The following is a 9,639-nucleotide window of genomic DNA, read 5'->3' on the forward strand; positions in this document are numbered from 1 at the left end:
GTTTAAAAAATGCCAGATTTTTGGTGAGAATTATGAAAAAGAGATGCCTTGTTTGTCAGACCAACAATCAAAAACCTAATAGTAGTATAGATTCAATTTACTGTTATAGAAGGAGTCAGCTGATTCATTGACTAATTGTTGCAGCTGTACACAGATGATAGAAATATAAGTGACATATCAAAACTGCCATTCTCTGCTTGTTCTGGTAATATATGAATTTCCAGTTAACAGAATGATAATAAAATGCAAACATATGATTTAAATCCACCTTTTCTGATTTGAAGCATGAACCTGTGTGGTTACCTTTGTCAAGGGAGCCAAAACTCTCAAAACAATAGATTTTCTTTCAGACCCTGTATACATAATCCATAACTATTTTGAAAATTCCAAAAGTTTTTCAACTACTTTGAAAATGTCAAAAGTCCCTGTTTCCATCCTCTCAAATGTGAATATTCTGTTTTCCTTTGTCTTGATAGGAAGTGAATATTAGGGGTTTTTGGATGATCATCAGTCTTAAAATCTGAGCAGATCACCTTGGACTTTGGGAAACTGTGAAGGGCATTTTACACAATATTCTGATCACAGCCAACTGACTAATCGATTACGCAAGAAAAAATTTGATAGACTCATCGACAGTGAAAATAATCATTTGCAGCCCAAAAATCTCACTTGGATCAATCTTTATTTTGTTAGAGTAAAGTCCCTCTGATTCCCCTGATCCCAGAGAAATAAAACTAACAGCAGATTTTTGTTTTATTTCACACTCTATAAAGACAATTAAAGAATCTTGTTATCCAGTATTTTTCTTGAGACTTGTTGAACTTTTTTTTTAAGTTCAGTAGGCCCTTGTTTGTGATAACATTATTGTATTGGATTGCATTATATTATAGGATCTTACTGGTATTTTGTCCTATTTTGTCTGCTCAATGTAACATGAGATATTCCTAACTTCAATTTTATTCAAATTAGATTGTAATCATGCTGTACAACAGCCCAGCATCTTTCTCTCTTTTTACTATCATGCCAAGTGAACTAGCGTTGGATGACATTAGCTTGTTAGCCTGCTAGTTGACGTATAGATGGCCAAAGCTAACAGCAGCTCGATGTTTCCCCATTTGACAATAAGGGGGGGAAATGACAAACGTGTTGGTGTGCTCAGTGGACCAAAAGACAGGTCTTTTTTCGATGAGTATATTTAATAAACGGTTATTTACTCACCTAGCGAGCGTAGCCAGACAGCTGGCAAGTTACTTCCTTTTCGTTTAGTACATTAGACGCTTCAACCAAGTTGGAGCTCCCGCTCTAGAAGGATTTCACGTATGGCTTGTCGAGTATTTGATTCCAAAACTTCTCAAGAAAAACCTTCAGTATCCAGAAGTAAAAATATGACGTTAAATCCACAGAATATTTCGATACTTCAAAGCTTGTGTGTAGACGTAGTCCTCCTCTCTTCGTGCTAACCCTTCCTGACAAGTGACTGCCCCATTCCCGAAAACAACGCAGTGGCCGTCTGTTGAATACGGCTGCTGATTGGCTGGTGACCCTGTCACTCAAGATGACGCATTTTTACCCTTTCTTGGACTCAGGCTACACACCGAGTGACTTAAATGCAGTTCTATCTGGGAATCAAACAGTGATATTCGGAATAAGCTGTACAGTAACAGACACATCAGAAGTTCTTTAAACCATGTTATGTTTCCTGCAGCAAAATCTTCTTTTATTTTGGGTGATATCCAGAGGGGAAAAAGCTTGCTGTATCCAACATAAATACTACATTAATAATTTAGTTATAGAATTATAACTGCTCGAATCCAAAAAATGTGGTAAAAATTGCCAAAAAATGTGGGCAAATAATAAATTATTCCTGTGATTTTTGTAAATCAGATAGAGAAACACTTTCAGTAGTTTTTTCACTGCATTCACTCTTGCTTATTTTGATAGATATATATGCAGAGAATCAATAGGAAAATGGGAGGATTGATGTAAGCTATTTCATGTGGTGGTGGAGGTCATGTGGAGATATTGTAGTTAGTGGGATGGAAGTGAATATCCTCTACATAATTTAATTGCTGGTCATTCTTGGTAAATTTCACATCCGCAAAGCCAAAGATATACAGATAATAACAGCTAAGAAGACTTTCAATATCTTAAATGAATATGATTTCATTTTGAACTTGAAAATAAATTTCAATTAATGGATTGTACAAAGTGTACACTTTTTGTAACTCTTAGTTGTAAATTAAACATTAAAGAATAGACACCCTCATATCACTGGATTCACCTGACAAATTTTAAATCATGACAAATTTCATACTTTTCTTCCTTTTTATCTTGTTTTCCCGTTTACATTCATCCATACCTTAAATCAAACACAGAAATACTCAGTGTCACAGAGCCTCAAATTTTCCAAAACATGTCCACCTTTCCCCTCACACTAATATTCTCTCTGGTACAGTATGATCATACTTCCATTGTCGTAAAATACATTTCTTGGCTGCTCTCATGGCAAGCAGGACCATTTGCACACTGAAATACTGCACAAACTCTAAAACTATGAAACCCAGAGCCTTATGCAATTAATTTGAAATGTAATTTATTTTCATTTTTTGCTTTTTATCTATTACACTTTTTGTTGATGTATTATTATTTGTGTACTACATTGAGCTTATAATGCATTGTTACTGTTGTTGGAATGGTAAACAGTTGTAAGTTATATTTTGTAAGGCTAACTGAAGTAAAAAAAAAAAAAAAGACATTATTAGAGTCCATCCAGGTACTAATAACCACTTAAATGTATTTCCTACACAATTCAGTTGCTGATGATATTTTAACTTCAAACATTAACTACCTCTTCATTATAAAGTCCAGTATGTGGAGCAGGGGTTTAAAGTTTCCACATCACAGTTGTGTATGTTGCACATTGGACAAAGATTAGCTTCCAGACTAGTTCTGATGCCACGAAAATTATGCAGTAACACTTTATTTGGACAGTTTGTCTACAGAGAGTTTACAGAGTATTTGTAACATTTCATCAAGTTGAGATTCAACAGTTCAACTGTTTGGCTAACCCTAATCATAACCATTAAATGGTTTACTAACTGTTGGTTGAATATTTGTATAAACATCAGTTGAGCATTCGAATGTTCAACAAAGATTAAACATGAAGTGTTACAGATACTCTGTAAACTCTCCATAGACAGACTGTCCAAATAAAGTGTTACTGCAGCCAAACAAAGCATAACTAATTATGCTTTTAGATACTCATCTTAAATTGCCATTTAAATTGAGATCTAAGGTGCGCAAAGAGAAACTTCCCACCTTCAGCAGATCAACATGACAAAAGCCTTTTAGTGTCAAACCCTGCACGCACATCATTCTGTAATATGAATGTCAAACATTCAAAATGATTAATTCATCTTTGCCATTCTGTAGGTGGTAAAAAATGTAAGTACGCTAGTTCCTTCCAGATCTATGCTTGAGCTATCTTAAACATCTTTCTGATTGTGCTTCTAAAACCTGATAGCATGTGGTCATGGCATATATTTGTAATACTGATTCATCTGCCCCACCCCTGGCAAATTTGCATAACTGTCTCTCTGACTTAATTTGTTACCTCTAAGATACTCTGTTGGAAGATATGCAATATGTCAGTTTTGGCTTTTAAAAGAGAATTCTTAATGAAAAGGAAAATCAAGAATCTTGAACAAATAAACCAAGAAAGTAAAAACACGTGTCTCCTTTAAAACAGCAGGTTAACCTCTCTGTGTGATGTCATCACAAAACAAATAATGGAGTTTCCCTGCTGACTGCCGACAAAAGATCAAAGAAACAGACAAGGTGACTGTTCGAAGATATTGACATATGTCATGCTTCATAAATAGTACTGTGTGAGTGTAGACAGAAAACAAACACGTTTTTTGCATAAATGATGGTCATTACTAAGGTTAAGATCGACAACATGGAGCCTTCCTGAGCTGGTACATTCCAGTGGAACAAGTTACTTACAATTCTGTAACATAGGTTCATGGTAATACTTTACTTTAAGTTCTCCTATTTAACGTTTAAAAGCAGTGTACAAACACTTAATAAATGGTTTAAAACACACTACGATGTAGTTGTACACAACTATAAGGACGTTTTAGTTGTTTAAATTCTCCAGAGTTTTACAATATTGTCATTCATTATCTGTCTGTACCTCAGCCAGGATGAGGTATAACTTACAACTAAGTTAAAGTGGTTTCTAAACCATTTATGAAAGCTTTTTCTTCTGCTTATGAATGCTGGATAGGGAAACTTTAAGTGTTGCCAGGTTTGGTTTGCACTAAGTCTCTTGGTCTATTGTTTCTACCACCTCAGGGAATAGACAGGGGTCAGCAGTGATAACAGGGAAAATACTTTCTTCCTTCTACGCAAGAACAAGGATGTGAAGGTTTCTGTAGCAGAAAAAAAAATAAGTGGGTGGTTCATTTTAAGGGAGGGACTTCCCATGCCGCATCCCAGTAATCACTTATTGCCTTGCATTAAGTGTGACAGAAGTTCCCCCTGATCATGGCCGTCAATGGCAAGGAAGAGTTTTGGATGTCTGCGAAAACAGCCGCTGGGTACACTGTCGTGAATTTAAATGGCTGTTCTCATGTATAAAATAGTTCTTTCAAGGTGTGTAAAACTCACTTTTCATATTTTATTTTCATGAAGATTTGCTTTACCACAAAGTACCTAGACATGACACGGTGAGTCAGAAAAACATGTGACATGGAGTCGAGCACATTGAGGTTAGAGTGAGACAAAAACAAAGTAAGTATCATGACTCTTTGGGGATTTCCACATTAGCTACAGTATGTACCCTATGAGTGAAACATGCTAAGGACAGCTGCAGAGTGACCTGTGGTTTATCAGACATGACTCAAACAGTGCATGTATTATTCAAAATAGTATTCTGAAAAACGTGATTCATTTCAGCGTAATGGCATTACAGATCAGAGTACAAGTGTGTTTTGCTCTATGAAATATTAATGTTACACAACTCAATTACCCAATAGTCACTCAAACAACAATGACTAAAATGGAGACTATAGCTGCCCTTGGTGTGAATCATACAGAGTGCAAATATTTTGGATCATTGTCAACTGTTCTGCTCTATTGGAAAAAAATCCATATACACATAGTCATGGAACATAGTGAGAGCTTCTGTTTTTTTGTTTTTGTTATTAGACCATGTTTTACATGGACCATGACAAATGAACACTACACTTGCTTTCTTACAATTTTACCAAAACAAATTCATTATTAAGGTTCCAGACACAGATTACACAAGAGAAGTGAGCTGCAGAATTTGCTATCCGGACCACAAAGCACATTAGTAATAGATCTTTAGCTCCCTCTGTTGACAACAATGTGAAGAACCATTCATTACTACCTTACACCTCAGCCTTTAGACCCACACTCATGGAGGGGGACAGGACCTAATCTGAAATAGTTAAGTCAAGGAAAAATTTATAGGCAGTTAAAGCTTATCTAGCGATGCAAAAATCTGCATCAAAATCATCAGGTTGGACTCTGATTCAGTTTGAAAGGTTTCCTGACGTGATATATTTTGGGTTAAATGCCACATGGACCTTACTGTTCAATGTTATGGTGAGATCTATAAAGAAATATACAATTTAACCATAAAACTTATATCAGTAGGCATCGTTGTAACCCCACTGTTATTATTTTGTTTCAGTCACTCATTAGTTGACTGTTTCACACTCGCAACCATCTGAATTTTCACAAGCAGAGATAATAGAAGAACAAACACATTTAAATAAAAGAAATTTCACTTTATTTTTCTTACAACCAAACAGAAATGCATGAGTAATGAAGATAATACTAACATACAGGTTTTTAGTTTAATATTTCTTACACTCATATACACAATAACAGGCTAATAGATCCATCATACCACTTTTTGTTTTTATCTCATACTCACACTTGTTGAATTTCTCCCTGGTCCTCTGGCTCATTAGCTGAATGTGTCTCGTTCCACTGCACTAGTGTCAAGTTGGCAGCCATCCTTCAGTTATCACAGTACTGTACCTTCGATGGGGACAGCATCAGCACTGTGATAACTGAACCAGGGCAGCCTGTCAAATCTAGCAGCCCATGGCTTCACTCCGTTCATCATCCACCCGTTACATCCATGCTCTAGGTCAACAGGTGCAAAGATAAACAAAGTTTTCCTTTTGCTTTTATGCAGCTCATTTGGTGGCATCTAATATAAAACATGCACAAGTTGCATCTCCAGCAATTCATATATATAATTTTCAAGTAACATTTTACATACTTTTTTTTAAAATATCCTTCCCACCAAGGGTCAACAACAAGTCTTTTGCTCTCTAACCACGAGATCGTAACATTTAAAATGATAGAACATTTGAGGGTAAATATAATAAGACCATTAGAAAGTAAAGTCAGAGTGAAAAAGGTATAAAATAAAATATATTTCAAAGTTTGAGGATGTGAGTCCTTGTGCTGTCACGGCCTCAAAGAATCCTCATTATCTAGGTTTCCTTTATATTATACCCTACTGTTAGTGTCAAAAGATTCTAGAGTTGGTGCGAGAGGCTCAGCCGTAAGTATCGGAAGTTATAATAAGCTCCTGCATGCATCTCAATCGGGACATTGCTCAGGGATTTTATCAGTTTATTTTGTTTCATTTATTTAGTCTGTCTGGCAAAAGACAGACTCTGTTGTCCATATATGGTAAAATGGATGTTGTTGATTCATGAACAGTGTTGTTGTAGACTCTTTCTTATCACCCAGTTACATGGGTATTCCATAAAAACAGTAACTATTTGTCTAATGCTTTGAACCACATATGGAAATCCCTTTGACATAGGACTTAAACGCTGTAAATGAAACTAATGATGATTGAAAATGTTTTTTACGATGCAGCATTAATTCTGTGCAAGGACTACAACTAATGATCATCTTATTTTTTTCACATTTTTAGTTTTGATTAATTGATTAATCATTTCGTCTACGAAATATTAGAAATAGTAAATAAAAAAATACATTTAAATTTTCTCTAAGCCCACAGTGACATCTTTAATTTGATTTTGTCCAACCAAAACCTAAAGATATTCAATTTACTATGATATATGACAAAGAAAAGCAGCAAATCCTCCCATTTGAGAAGCTGAGATCTGAAAAAAGTTGTCATTCATGCTCAAAAAATAACTGAAACAATCAATCAAATATCAAAATTGTCACCAATTAATGTTCTTCTAAACGACTAATCAATCAATCGACTAATCATTGCAGCTCTAATTCATCCAACTTCTACCTGTGTCTGAATGTTGGACGGTGAATAATGCACACCCAGTCTTAGAACTCAATGAGCTACTGTGAATCTGCAAAGCACATTGTTTGATTCTTGGAAATTGGAGGAAGACGTCTGCTTTTCAGCTTTATGTATTCCATCATGATGTCCATGTTTGGCAATATTCAGATATTCAGTGGTTTAATTGTATTGCTATGTCTTTGTTTCCAGTCTGCTGGTGCACAAGTGGCTCCTTAATGTGTCAATTCATGAAAACAGTTATTAAAACAACATATTTTTCCCCTCACCTCTTTTCCTGCTGGGAGTTTGTAGAGGAAAACTGCTTTTTTTAAAAATGTTTTTTTTCTTTTAACTACTGTATATTATTCATACCAACCACAAGGCCAAGTGACGTCAGACTTGTTATGATCCTCCTTGCGGGCTCCGCCCCCTCTCGAGCAGTCCGGTCGCGTCGCTGGCCGACGTAGCGGATCCTCCTCCTCCTCCCCGTCAGTCCACCCTCCTCACTTCTTGTAAACAACTCCATTAGCCCCGCTGCACAGGGCACTGGCCAAAAATGTTCATGTCAGACGTGGACAGCAAAGCAACATGTGCAATAACTAAATAGGGAAGAGGACACACACATTGTCAGGGCTGGGTGCTGCGTTTGTTGCCACCAGTGACTGTAAAAAGAGACCCCCGTGAAGAAAGCGCGTCCATATTACATAAACCCTCAATGTAAATAACTGGAGAATGGTTCACAACCTATTAACAGTGAAGGCAAGGGATACACACCAGTGGTCCTGGTACTAACGCCACGGAATAAAGACAACAGCGCGAGCAGACATAAGCCGTGCTCATGCTTGTTGCTGTTTTCTACAAATACACAAAAGTTAACCAAAGCTCAACAACGCCGTCATTTATGTCATTTCATAATAACATGCATACCTACTTTGAAATGGCTAAGCATGTCCTTTAAACACCGACTACAGGCAAAATACAAGTGCCATGTTCGTATTGAATATTGTGCAGCCAAACGTTAACGCCCAGCATTGCATACACACCCCTTTTCTGGGCAAAAACAAATAGCATGCTGTACAGGATCCAAATATAATCCTTTGTTAGTAATTACATCCACTCTGCATTAAATACAGAACAAGTATTAAGATCACTCACCTGCAATTTCCCCGTTTAATTCCCCGTGTTTACATGAATATTTTTAATGACGCAGCAAGACCACACAGAGCAACGTGATTGTCGCCATTTTTTGTTGTTATTGAATTCTCCAAAGCCATGTGACAAAATGATCGTGGTTTTAAAAACAGGCTTCCGGGTGCGTAGACAAAAACTAGTTTCTCGAGGATAAAATAGGTTAATCTTCCGAGTTGTTTTCCTGATGGATTAGTCCGGTTACTCCACTGACTGGAGACTGAAGGCTGTGCGCAATGTTTGACAGCTCCGAGACGCTGCCGCCGCCGTATGGCTCGCAACAAGTACTCACTAGATTCCTCCCGTCCGCAAATGTTGCGCGGAATGACAGCGACTCATGTGCTTTTCTGCGCCCGCTGCCAGCAGCTCAAAACCATGACAAAATAGTCACTGTAAGCAATAATTAAAGCTCTGATCTGAGGGGAGTGCTGTCAACAAGTGGTGGAATCCAAGAATAGTCCACTTTTCAAATTAATGAGATGACATGCATCATATATAAACTCTCCTACAAATGTATTTATTGCAGAAATTAGTTTCAAAATGTTTACTTTGGTAAATAATAAGAAAAGTTACTGGTGTGGTATAATTGTACCTATTATATCATATTGCAACTAAAATATTAATATTTTTTATGGGATCCGCTGACATTATAATGGACACACCCTCCTTCTTCTGGTTTCTTATAAATTAGCAGCATGACACTTTGTTTCTATAAAATCCCTGTAATAAACCATTACATCTTTTGGAGCCGAGATTATTAAAATTATTAATTATTTATCAATTTCTCATTGAAATATGTGCAGATCAAAACAGCTGTATAATAAAAACTTCCCAAACAGGCTGCACGAAGACAGGATTTTGTCTTTTTCTTCTTCCTCCTCGTTTTCTTTTTTGATAGATAGATAGATAGATAGATAGATAGATAGATAGATAGATAGATAGATAGATAGATAGATAGATAGATAGATAGATAGATAGATAGATAGATAGATAGATAGAAGTTTCCTGGGACTGTGTGCTTTAAAATAAAATCGTGATTATTACAGTTTCCCATGACTTCAGGAAAACTATAGCCACTGACTGACATGAACAGGCTACTGTTGTGCATTAGTTTTAAATAAAAACTACAG

At 36.4% G+C, this 9,639-nt stretch overlaps 1 protein-coding gene and 1 long non-coding RNA gene across 2 annotated transcripts in view; both read right to left on the reverse strand.

Annotated features, from left to right (window-relative positions):
* jak1 (Janus kinase 1) overlaps window positions 1–1,478 on the reverse strand; it is a 38,284-nt gene extending 36,806 nt beyond the window's left edge. The window contains exon 1 of the mRNA XM_087170472.1: window positions 1,219–1,478. The gene's annotated coding sequence lies outside the window, so the exon portion shown is untranslated. The remainder of the gene's footprint in view (window positions 1–1,218) is intronic.
* A 4,320-nt stretch (window positions 1,479–5,798) lies between these two features.
* On the reverse strand, window positions 5,799–9,520 carry LOC147817500 (uncharacterized). Its single transcript, XR_015436320.1, has 2 exons — window positions 8,477–9,520; window positions 5,799–7,920 (listed from the first exon to the last, which is right to left on the reverse strand). It is a non-coding gene; the product is annotated as an uncharacterized LOC147817500 (long non-coding RNA).
* Window positions 9,521–9,639: the final 119 nt, after the last annotated feature.

Source organism: Seriola lalandi, unplaced genomic scaffold (genome assembly GCF_002814215.2).
Source record: "Seriola lalandi dorsalis isolate HSWRI2012SDOR001 ecotype SW California unplaced genomic scaffold, Sedor1 jcf7180002054949, whole genome shotgun sequence".
In the NCBI taxonomy this organism is placed as follows: Eukaryota; Metazoa; Chordata; class Actinopteri; order Carangiformes; family Carangidae; genus Seriola; species Seriola lalandi.